At 39.2% G+C, this 10,800-nt stretch overlaps 1 protein-coding gene across 3 annotated transcripts in view; it reads left to right on the forward strand.

Annotated features, from left to right (window-relative positions):
- Nucleotides 1-10,800, forward strand: part of B3GALT1 (beta-1,3-galactosyltransferase 1) — a 171,132-nt gene that overhangs the window by 155,500 nt on the left and 4,832 nt on the right. The window lies entirely within an intron of this gene.

Raw genomic sequence — 10,800 nt, forward strand, 5'->3', positions numbered from 1 at the left:
CTCTATTTAATTCCTACAGCCCTGAGGTGTCTATCAAGATTTGGACCCTAAACTTGCTTGGCAGATTTTATTACTGTGTTACCTGCTTCCTTGGGGTATACAGCTGCTCAGAGAGCTTGTGTTTATGAAGCTCTTGGAGGGCCACAGATGGAAAGCAAAGAAAAGCAATCTATATTTTACAGCGTGTGTCCATGTACCCTCCTTTCTTCTTAAGGCTTGGCCTTGAATACATGGGTAACTGAGGTATGATATGATTCCCCTTGGGCACAGTGAAAGAATATATTTACTGTTTATTGCTTCACAAAGCTGATTTCTATCAGTAGTGCATTATATTTATATCAAAGCAGAGGCCAACACATCCCAAAGAAAAGTGGGTGGTGGAAAGAGAATTGTGCCTGCAGAGCTGCATGAGAATGAGGGCTGATGGCTGCACTCTCCACCAGGGATCCTAACAATACACTACAACACAACAGCAGAAGGCCCTAAGCAGTGCTGCACACACACCTCTGCATGATCTCTGGAGCAGCAGTATAATCACATGATTTACCTGTGCCACAGCAGAGTCAAGATAAGCATCAAGCTGGGAGGAGAAAGGCTGCTTTCCCTGCTTTTCAGCCCTGAATATGCTTGAGGCCTTACATAACTCTGCTTTGCATGTGTTTTAAGAAATCCTTCCATGTAGACAAATCTACATTTACACCTCCATTGACTCACTAGGGACCACAAAGCCACCTGTAGGTGGAGAAGCCAATCGGAGAGTTTCCAATTATTCTGAGAAGTCACAATTGTGATGGTTATGCTTCCACAGTCACAATAGGAAAAAGAGAAAGCAAGGTGGGCTGGCAGTATAATGAGCCCACAGAAATAGGCCCTGTTGTGTTTACAGAGAGAAAGACAAATGCACATGCACACATGTTTGGAAAAAGTTTGCTTGGCTACTTTCTTAGTCACTAGTCCTGCAGCTACCTAATTAGGAAGGCTCATGGACAAAGTATGTAAGAAACCAGAGCTAGTTTTGCTGATTACTCACACTACTCTTCAAGATATGAAATTTATGCTCCCCAGTGAAAATTTTGAATATATATATATATCTATCTAATAGCGTAAGTGATAAGAGTGAGTTGAAAGAGGAATTCAGATTCACTCTTTACCAGAATGCAGTTCTTCCAGCTGCCTTCTGAGACCCCCCAGATGATCAGCTGTATTCTGTCCACTCAAAAGGCAGAGTTATTAACTGAGAAATTGCCATAAACACTTGACCAGTGACAGTTTCTGAGAAAACTTCAGTTTTTGCCTATAGTAACTCACAGGGCTCAGGTTAAACTCTGATCTGATCACAAATGGAAAAGTTGTTGACTGGCTGCTTCTCTGCAGACAAAGTTTCTTTCACTGAGTCTAATGGACAGTGTTTACCACTTCCATAATGGGAATGAAATGGAAGAAAAAAAGACACATTCTTCTGGGGAAAGAGGATGACTATGTGAGCATAGATGATAACCTGGACACGTTTGCAGTTTAGCTGAAGAGACAGCAATTCATTTAAGGTTCCCAATGGTATTTTCAAATCCATCTCTCAGTAGAGGACACAGTTTCCTGCCCTTTTGAAATATCTAAAGCAAATGAGGACAAATTTACTAGTTTTGATTCACAAGGATATATATTTGCCCAGTAACTGCAGCATCAATTTCATTTGATTCATCCAAAAACCTCCAGTTACCAAGAGCCTATTTTTAAATCCTTGCCACAAGAGAGATGGCCTCTTGCAGATTAAATATAGGATAACAGACCTTTCAGCTGTAAGATCCAGAAAGCCAAATACTGACAAATTGACTGAGGTCCATGTCTGTTAAATGCTCCATGTGTGCTAGTTGACAGACCCTGACACCACCATGCTCTCAAATGATAATAGTTTTGCAAAAACACCCTTTTTGCAGCTGATTTTTTTCTTGTTTAGTCCTCAGTAAAAGTAGGCTTTCATTTATTATTTAAGTCTGAGCAAAACCTCATCCGCAATTTAGTTATACACACCGACATATACCATGAAAAGAAACACACTTGCAGGCCTTGTACACTCAGCTGTGTACAGCCAGCAGGCACAGGTCAGACCCATCTGAGCCAAGGTGCTCCAAGGCATGCAGAGCTCCTGCACCAACCAACAGCCACACCAGCTCCTTTGGGGCTCCACTTGTTCATGGCCAAGCCAACAAAATGTTATTCACTTCCTTTCAGTACAAAGAGGGGGCAAGTCCCACTTTTCCCAGGGATCATTCCTTCTCCTTAAAGAAGCCTGCATGGCTAGAGGTCAGCTGGAGGGAGGGGTTCACAGGCCCTGTGGCCTCATGGCCATGCTGTAACCATAGTTGTTTGTCTCTGACAGGTTTAAGGCTACACTGTCAGAAAACCATGGCATTAACCCAAGGAATCTCAATCATGACTAATCTACCCAATTGAAAAAAATATTTAAAAATAAAAATAAAGAAGTGTATAGCTAGGAAATACGTTTCATGTATTGGAGAATAAAACATCTAGCTGACGCAAGCCCCATATTTTCCAGGTTAATGACAACTCATTTGCCTGTATGTATACTTTTTATGCTACAGTTGCATAGGAAACAGGTGCAATTTTGAAAGCAACAGCTTGCCCTAAATGGATCACAGCTACTTCACAAAGGGAATTAGAAGCTTCAGTCTTGACTTATGAATAGCTAACAGTGAGAAATGCTTCACAATGCTACTTTACATTAATTGCTTAATGCAGAGATGAATAAAACTGAGTTACATCTTCCTGAGTGAACAGAGCGGGACTCTGCAATGTCTTAGACACAGAACATATTTCCAGGGAAATGAGAAAATAGTGCCTGTCTGGCCACGGTCACAGAATCACCACGTCCAACAATGTCCTTGGACATCTAACGTTATTTACTGTTCTTTCCTCAGCACAAAAAGTTGGAGAGACCTATTTTGTAATCATCACTTGTTACAAAACGTTTTGGTCTCTCTGTGGAAAAAGTGAATTCAAGCAATTCTTAAGCTGTTTAAAAAAAAAAAAATCTTCCTGATTTTAAGCCACTCTATTTTGGGGCCTATCAGTACACTGACCACCCTTTCTGGGGAAACCAAGCTACCATCTCATAGACTGCAGCAACTGTGAGATGATGAAACAGCTAGAAGGCATCTTTCTTGAAAAGTAACATGATTTTTGAATCTGCCATTTGCAGAGTTTGGCCACTAAGGCTTTGCACTGAAGACTGGACTTGCCCACTGAAACTCTGGCCTCTGTAAAAAACTGATAATGCCTTATATATCAGTTGAAAAAAAATGTATTTACACTCGTTACACCTTTTAATATATTCAAGAGAAATATTACATAATGCTCATAATCTACAGAAACCAGATTACTCATAAAATAATTAAGCTTTTGTCCAGGAATAGCTTCCGATTGCAAGCTCTATTCTCTAGAATTATCTGGGTAGTTTAGGTGTCAGACGTTTTTCAATCGGATATACTTAACCTCATCATTCACAGATAAAAGATAAAACCTTTACAATAAATATAGTTATTATACACACACATCCGAGATAGAGAAGAAGCCCTTCAGTAAATATCAGTCAATAAGAGCTGTGCTCTAAGAAAATAAATATTTATTTACATGCACCAATAATCAAATTTGTTCCCAATTTGATTAGGTTAAAAAGCAAAGTTCCCCAAACTTCATGACAGATACCTGAGTGGGTAGGTTCAAAACTCTTTTAGAACTTTTCCAGAAGTTTTAATTGTTTGTTTTTTCCCTCCAATGATCCCCTGATAGCACATGAGTTATGGGAAGCAGATTCATTATCCAGTTCAATGAGTCATCATCACCACAGACAAAGTGTGATTTCAGGTGCTCCAGTTTCCACATAATTGTTACTCCTCCTGTTCATGACAAAGATTAATTGGGAATGGCAGTGCTAGGGTAGGCACCTGCATAATCAGGGCCATTGTCACCTATTCTTAGTGCTACAACCCAGACTGCCACATCACAGGCATCAATAAGAAAACAAAGGAAATAGTGAAAATTTAAAAGGTTAAGACAAGAACAGCAGTATATTTAATTTTCAAACATATTACTTGAAGATAATTTAACTTATCGACTCTGGTAATAAATTATGCAAAATTGTTTCTTGAGTAACAGAGATTTTGTTAAAGCTGTTCTAAAGGTCTTTCCCTTCAGGAAAAAAAAAAAGAAAAAAAAAAGAAAGAAAAAAAGAAAAGAAGAACTCGGAGCCTCATTTCTTCGTGCTAAACTTTCATTAGATGTAAAATATTGTAACCTATTTGCTGGTGACATGAGCTAAGGAACCTTGCTGTGAGATCTCACAATAGAGCACAGCACAATAGCTAAAGAGAAAAATGGTTGTGGCTATGGTAACCCAAAGTGAAATATATTATTTGCATCAGTTTATAACCATACTCAGATGCAATTTACACATTACTGCTGTAAGAGGACAATGATTGATGCAGTCACAAATGACCTATCACAACATGAAGTCACAAAGTGTTTTTTAAAACTGTTTCTAAAAAGCATTCATGGGAAAAAAATGCACGACATCTGGCATCTCCTGGGCAATTTCAAAAAGAAAAAAGAAAAAAAGAAAGAAAGAAAAAGAGAAGAAAAGGATTTCATCTTTAAATTACTCTGCTCTTTAAGCTCAAGTCCTTGATTTCCTTTCTCTCCCTTTAGCCAGTGCTAATAGTACTTGATTAAAATGTCTGTTACTGCCTGCTGATTGGTACATCCCAAATTCCAATATTACTTTGACTTTAGTAAAGTCTAGCTTTTAATCATTCTAGATTAATTATATACCAATTTGCTAAAATTTAGAAAATTAGCCACCACGCAGCCAGTCCTCAGGAGGTGCCCAGCCCTTTCATCTCCTACCACCTGAAGTCAGCTGTGCAATATGACGTCTGTAGGTCTGGGAGAAGGCTGTGCTGTAACACACAACTACTGTGGTCAAGAGAGTTGTTTAAAAAGACCAGAACAATAATAGTAAAGCACAAATCAGTAATAGGGTTACTGAAAATGAGCTGTTAAGACCTGCTGAATGAGATTTTAAAAATAATTAAAATTCTTATGAAAACTAGACTTTAAGAAACTATACTTTTCCTCTTCTTAGGAAGCCAACTGAATGCTTTGCTTATATGTAAAGCCCAGACACAGACAGACAGTGCTCAGTTTGAGCAAGGCTGAATCTCAACATATTACTTACTCCAATACCAGGGATCCTCCAAGGAACATCAGCCTAGGAATGGCCCCTTATGCTAAGCTCACATTTTCTAACCAATAATTTATCACAATCCCTTCAGTCATGTTAAGTCTAACATCTGTGTTGATCCAAGTATTTCTAAATATTTTCTTCAAAAATTCTATCTTCTCTGATTGAAAACTATTCTTCACAGCTTAATAATGGTGGGATTTTTTTTTACCCTTTTCCTTGTAAATTATTTGTTGGGGAAAAAAAAAATATATCTATATACCCATTTTTAAGAAAGAAAAATGCAGAGCCATGAAAATTCATGTTAATCATCTTATTTAGGATGTCTCAGCAGTTCTTGGAGAAAAAACAAACAACAACAAAAAAAAAACAACAAAAAAACCAAACAGAAAATCCTGTTTTGATACACATAAATATTAAAAACATATTAAGTGGAAAATACAGAATAGTCACTTGTAAACAGGCTTACTTTCATGTGGAATGTCTTTATAGGTGGCAAAACACTCTACAGCTTTATAGTTTCAGTAGCATGGGCACAGTTACAGGAGGTTTTAACTAGAACATGTATTTTCCCTATCAAAGACACAGAAGCTTTGAATAAAACTTGCTAATCCCCAGTTATCCCTTATTTTCACTGACGTTAAGAGCAGGTAGTAAGCATCAGGATTTATAAAATATTTCTCAAATTTATTTCTAGAGATCAATTCTTTATCTCAGTGATGGAAGATAGCATGAAACATCTGCAAATCAGCATTTATGCAAAAATAACTCGTAGTATGAAACTTGCACAAATACTTGCTTTCACATTCAGGTACTGCCTTGAGCAAAGTATATCATCAATATTTCTGTGAGCAAGAAATTATTCTCTATGTACAAGGAGTATATCTCCTTGTACACGTGTAACGCACATCCTGATTTTCAGAAAATACTTGTTTCCATTGCCTTTGATGGCAGAGAAGGAAAGCCAGACTCTTTTTGCACATGATACCCTAGGCCTCCAAACAGGAGGCACAGATTTTTGCAAAAAGTGCAGACCTGAAATTAATTCTTTTACTTTCCTCCCTCTAGCCCAAATCTTTGGCTTCTATTGCAATATCTTTCTGCATATGCTCTAGTAAGAAAGGTCTTCCTCTGCAGCACTGATTTGGTTTCAGGTCCATTGCGCTGGGAAGAGCAAAATCATTTAGAACATGTAAGAAATTTTCAAATGAAGTCACCGAAGGAGAGCTAGTAATCTCCTGTTAAATCACCTATGCCATCTGTACAGAATTTTCTCAAGAAATTACTGTGAAAACATACAGCCAAGATCATAACAACATCCCCAGATTCCTTTGTGGATGTGTTCCTAACATTCAGGGTAATTATCTTCTTGATAAGACTCAACAATAATCACACTTGGGTATTTTAAGGACTTCATGAATGTCGAAGATATTTCAGTGTCTTGGCCTATATACAGATGAAAGCCATAATTATTGGAAACTTACAAAACCCTCTCTTTAGGGAAAACGAGTAGAGTTTGCTACATTTACTAAATAATTTAGCAGCTGCATTCCCTCCCATTTTCAGGGAAAGTAATAGGTGCATGTTGTCAGAGATGCAAAGCATTACCTTGAGTCACTCTGTGCCAGGGAGGCCCACAGGTGCCAGGTTGAGCAGTATCAGCCTCTTGAGGCTTCTTGCCTGACTGCCCTACAGCACAGCACTGTACCCAGTACCCAGCCACTATGTGTACCACAGCTGTAGATATGATATGGTGTGGGTTACAGACACAGCACCATGCCAGACTTCAAGAACTGCAGTGCATGTCATAGCCTTCCACCAGGACCTAGGTTCATCAATCCAACCACGTTCATGCATGGAAACCAAGTCATGTACTCTTGAAAGAAAACACCAACAACCTCTGAGAAGAAACAGCATTACTCTAAAATACGGGTCCCATCCTGCCATTGGTGCATGGTATTTGTGATCTGAAAACTGTCCACACACAGCTAGCAAGATTCTCAGATGTGCTCATTATCTGGAGGATTATTCTCAATGTGCAGTCAGCCTGTAAAAGGTTTGCTGTGCATGCAGACAGTCTCCATCAGGTCAATTACTTGCAGAAGTTGCACAGTGCTTTTTCTGTGCTGCAACTGGGTGACTTGTCTGGCTTGCATAGCACGAGCCGTGAATAGCACAATTAAGTGCACAATGTTGAGTCACAATACAGAAACATGACAGTAAGCATTTGCTTTTCATAATCATATACCACAGTAGAGTTTGAGACTTTGCTTACTAATTGCATGACTATTAGGCTGGGAAAGGGTCAGACTGAATTAAAACATTTTTAAGGACAAGGATCTAGCAGCTCATAATTGCTGCTACTCTGCATGACATAAACAAGGAGGTGATGAGTCTCCTTGGCTTTGCCAGCATCCACAAACATGACACACCTTGTCCCAAAGTGCAGAGCGATGAAAGTTTTCTGCTTTCTCTCTGTGACAACCCATATCCTGCTAGTAGGGCCTTCAAATAACACAGCTCATACACAGCTAGTAGGGCCTTCAAATAACACAGCTCATACACAGCTAGTAGAGCCTTCAAATAACATAGTTCAAGAACACAATGGAAAAACTGAGTTTTATTATGTACTTGTACCATCTGCCAAGTTTGCTTGAGCTATTTTCTGCTAATCTGTTCCTTACATAGCAAAAAGTTCAGTGAAAGCAGGAACATGAACTTTAGTCTTCACCTCACAGCAGAGAAGAAATGGCAGAGAGGGCCACTGCAGGAAAGCAGGGAGCTCTCTTCTTATTGCCAGGGTTTTTTTCCACCCTTCCTTTCTCAATTTCCTTAAGAGTAATTAAATCTAAAACTTCACTTGTCATGAAAATTAGAACCAGTTCTCTTTTTTCCACTTAGCCTGCACTTCACTGATAAATTACTCTGGGGATGGTGAAAACCTCTCTAAACTGTTATTTTTCTGGAAAAGGGAAAGGAAAAAACAGAATTTAACAGAAAAAAAAAGTCAAACTTGTTTCAAGGGATGGCAGCGCGAGGACCAGGATGAGCTGTTCATTCTGGACAGCCATTATCTGTAGATTTCATAATCAATTAGAAACATTCCCTAGAATAGCAGGGAATCTTTCATAGAAATGGTATAAGGCTTTTGTTGCTTCTAATCGCTTCTGAGCACACAAGATTGGAGATCACAGCCAGGACATTACTCAACTAAAAAGTTTTTTTTGGTAAAGATGCTGTGGTTACAGTTTGCCTCAGATACCTGCACAGTACTCACGGTAACAAAAGCATTTGCCATTAATAAAGAAGAGGTGCTAAAAAATAGCCATGTGTAGAGAATGCTGTATCTAGTTCCCTAAAATAACATATGCAGAAGATTAGCTGCATTAAGGTTTCCCCATATACGCGAGTCCTTTAAATACACTGACCCACATAGATCATAGTTCACATTTTCAAATCCATTCTTGCTGATTTCTTTATTAATAGCTTTCTAGATCTTAGACTAATTGCTCTATTTTTGTTACATTTCCCCACTGGGATTTCCAGGGCAGGCAATTATCAGGAATTCACAACGAAGCCTGAAAATAACATACAGGTCAAAGGTGTGCTTTGCCCTTAGAACTGCATCCCAGTACATGCAGTGGGTTGTCACAACAGGATGCCTCCATTCTCCAAGCACTGAAATGGCAGCTGCATACATATTTATCATGGCTGTGTTTATTTACCAGGGTGCATTTGGAGGCTGAGGTTGTAGTATTCTGCAGCCTTATGAGGCACCTTATGGGGCAATCAAAGGCCTCACTTAAAAAATACTGCTCCCAAAATTTAGCTGCTACTGATTAATGGGGAAAGATCACAGATCTCAAGGGCTGTGGCAAGTAGTAAAGGAAACTCTGCATCAGTAAAGTGCCTGGGCTATAGGGCAAAACCTTTTGACACTGACAAAGCTTTGCAGCAAGCTACAAACTCAGGCTTTTCTATTCTGTGTAAGGGTAGAAGGGCACATGAATTCTGGTCACTAAACAGATGAAAATGGATCTAATGAGGATCAGCAAGACAGCGCTAGCTGTAAGGACCTTTAATCTTTTGTAGGAGGTTATACTCAGTATGAATTTAGCAAGCATTGGATGTCTCTCTGTTGTTTTATACCTCAGTGTGAAATGGTGACATGGGATAAGTCTGCTTACCTGCCTATATGGGGTTGAACCTGCCAGTTCAAAACCCACAGTAATCATCACCTGGCAGCGGACTCTGCTCAAGGCACCTGCAGGCCACACTCTCAGCTGCTATTAGGGTAAGAAAGGAGACCATAAACACACAACAGGTGGAAGACATAAGTGCCATGATAAACATCTTGATTCAGTCCAAACAATGTGCCACAGCAGCATGGAAACAGCACATTTCTTAGACAGAGCTTCTGTCTTTTCCTTCGAATCCACGTATGTTTTGTACTGTCCAAAGCAAACATTCAATATTTCAATGACTCTTCTGTAAAGCTATCTGCTGCTTAATTCTACTACCCTTTAGCTCAGAGGCAATGTAACAATAAAAAAAACAACAACACAGAAACCTGGAGCCTGCAGGCATTCTTCACATACTAGAAAGTCTTGGAGAGCCAGCACTGATCCAGTGGGCACAGGGTAGCTTGCCTCATTTCCATGAAACAATGATAAACAGACTCAATTCCCAGGAACCATGAAAGCTCCTGGGATGGCTCATTCCCACACCACAGCAGGAGGGCTGCCAGAACCAGCGGGCTGCAAAGGGCTCTGCTCACAGGCCAGCCAAGCAGCACAGATGATAGGCTACCAGCATCGTTTGTCTGCACGGCGTGTGCGTGGTGTCTTCTCGTGAAAAGCAAAGCCTGGTTTGCAAGAAGAGGAAGAGAAAGCCAGCAGGAATAACTGATTGTGTTAATTTATTTCTAGACTTTTATGGAGTCTGTTGGGGTGCTATTCTTTACATGGGTAAGGTGATATACAACTCTCCCTTTCTCCTTCAGCCTCTACTTTCCATTTGACCATCAGTACAACTTGTCTTATTTCCAAAGGATGCCACTGTTGGCTTGGGAAACATCACCAATATTTAGACTAAATAGGATATGAAGATGCTCACGTGCACAGTTACCAACAATGCTATTGAGCCTAAAATAGCATACATTATTTATCATTAAGTAATTTTAAAATGTTCCATGGCATATTTTGAAAAAATGTAGAAGTCCAGAATAAAAAGCTAGGAAGAAAGTACTAGAAACTAGAAAATAATTTTTGTATATGCTTTTAAAACTACCTCAAAAGCCAATGTGCTATGCATGCTTAGTCTTTATTTATATATGTATGTATTTATAATCTATGAGGCATTATCCATCTTAAAAGCATTACTTCATTTAGATTGCTGTATTCCAGTACGCTATCACGCACTGTAGGACTCTCATAAAAACTGAAAAGAACAGCCAAGAAATGCATTAAGAGACTTAGCTTATTAATGGCCAGTCACATATAGACTCATTTTTCTTGCCATAGGCTTTTTATGATGTAGCAATA

This window comes from Coturnix japonica, chromosome 7 (assembly GCF_054131305.1).
Source record: "Coturnix japonica strain WE chromosome 7, WE-NBRP24, whole genome shotgun sequence".
Taxonomy (NCBI): Eukaryota; Metazoa; Chordata; class Aves; order Galliformes; family Phasianidae; genus Coturnix; species Coturnix japonica.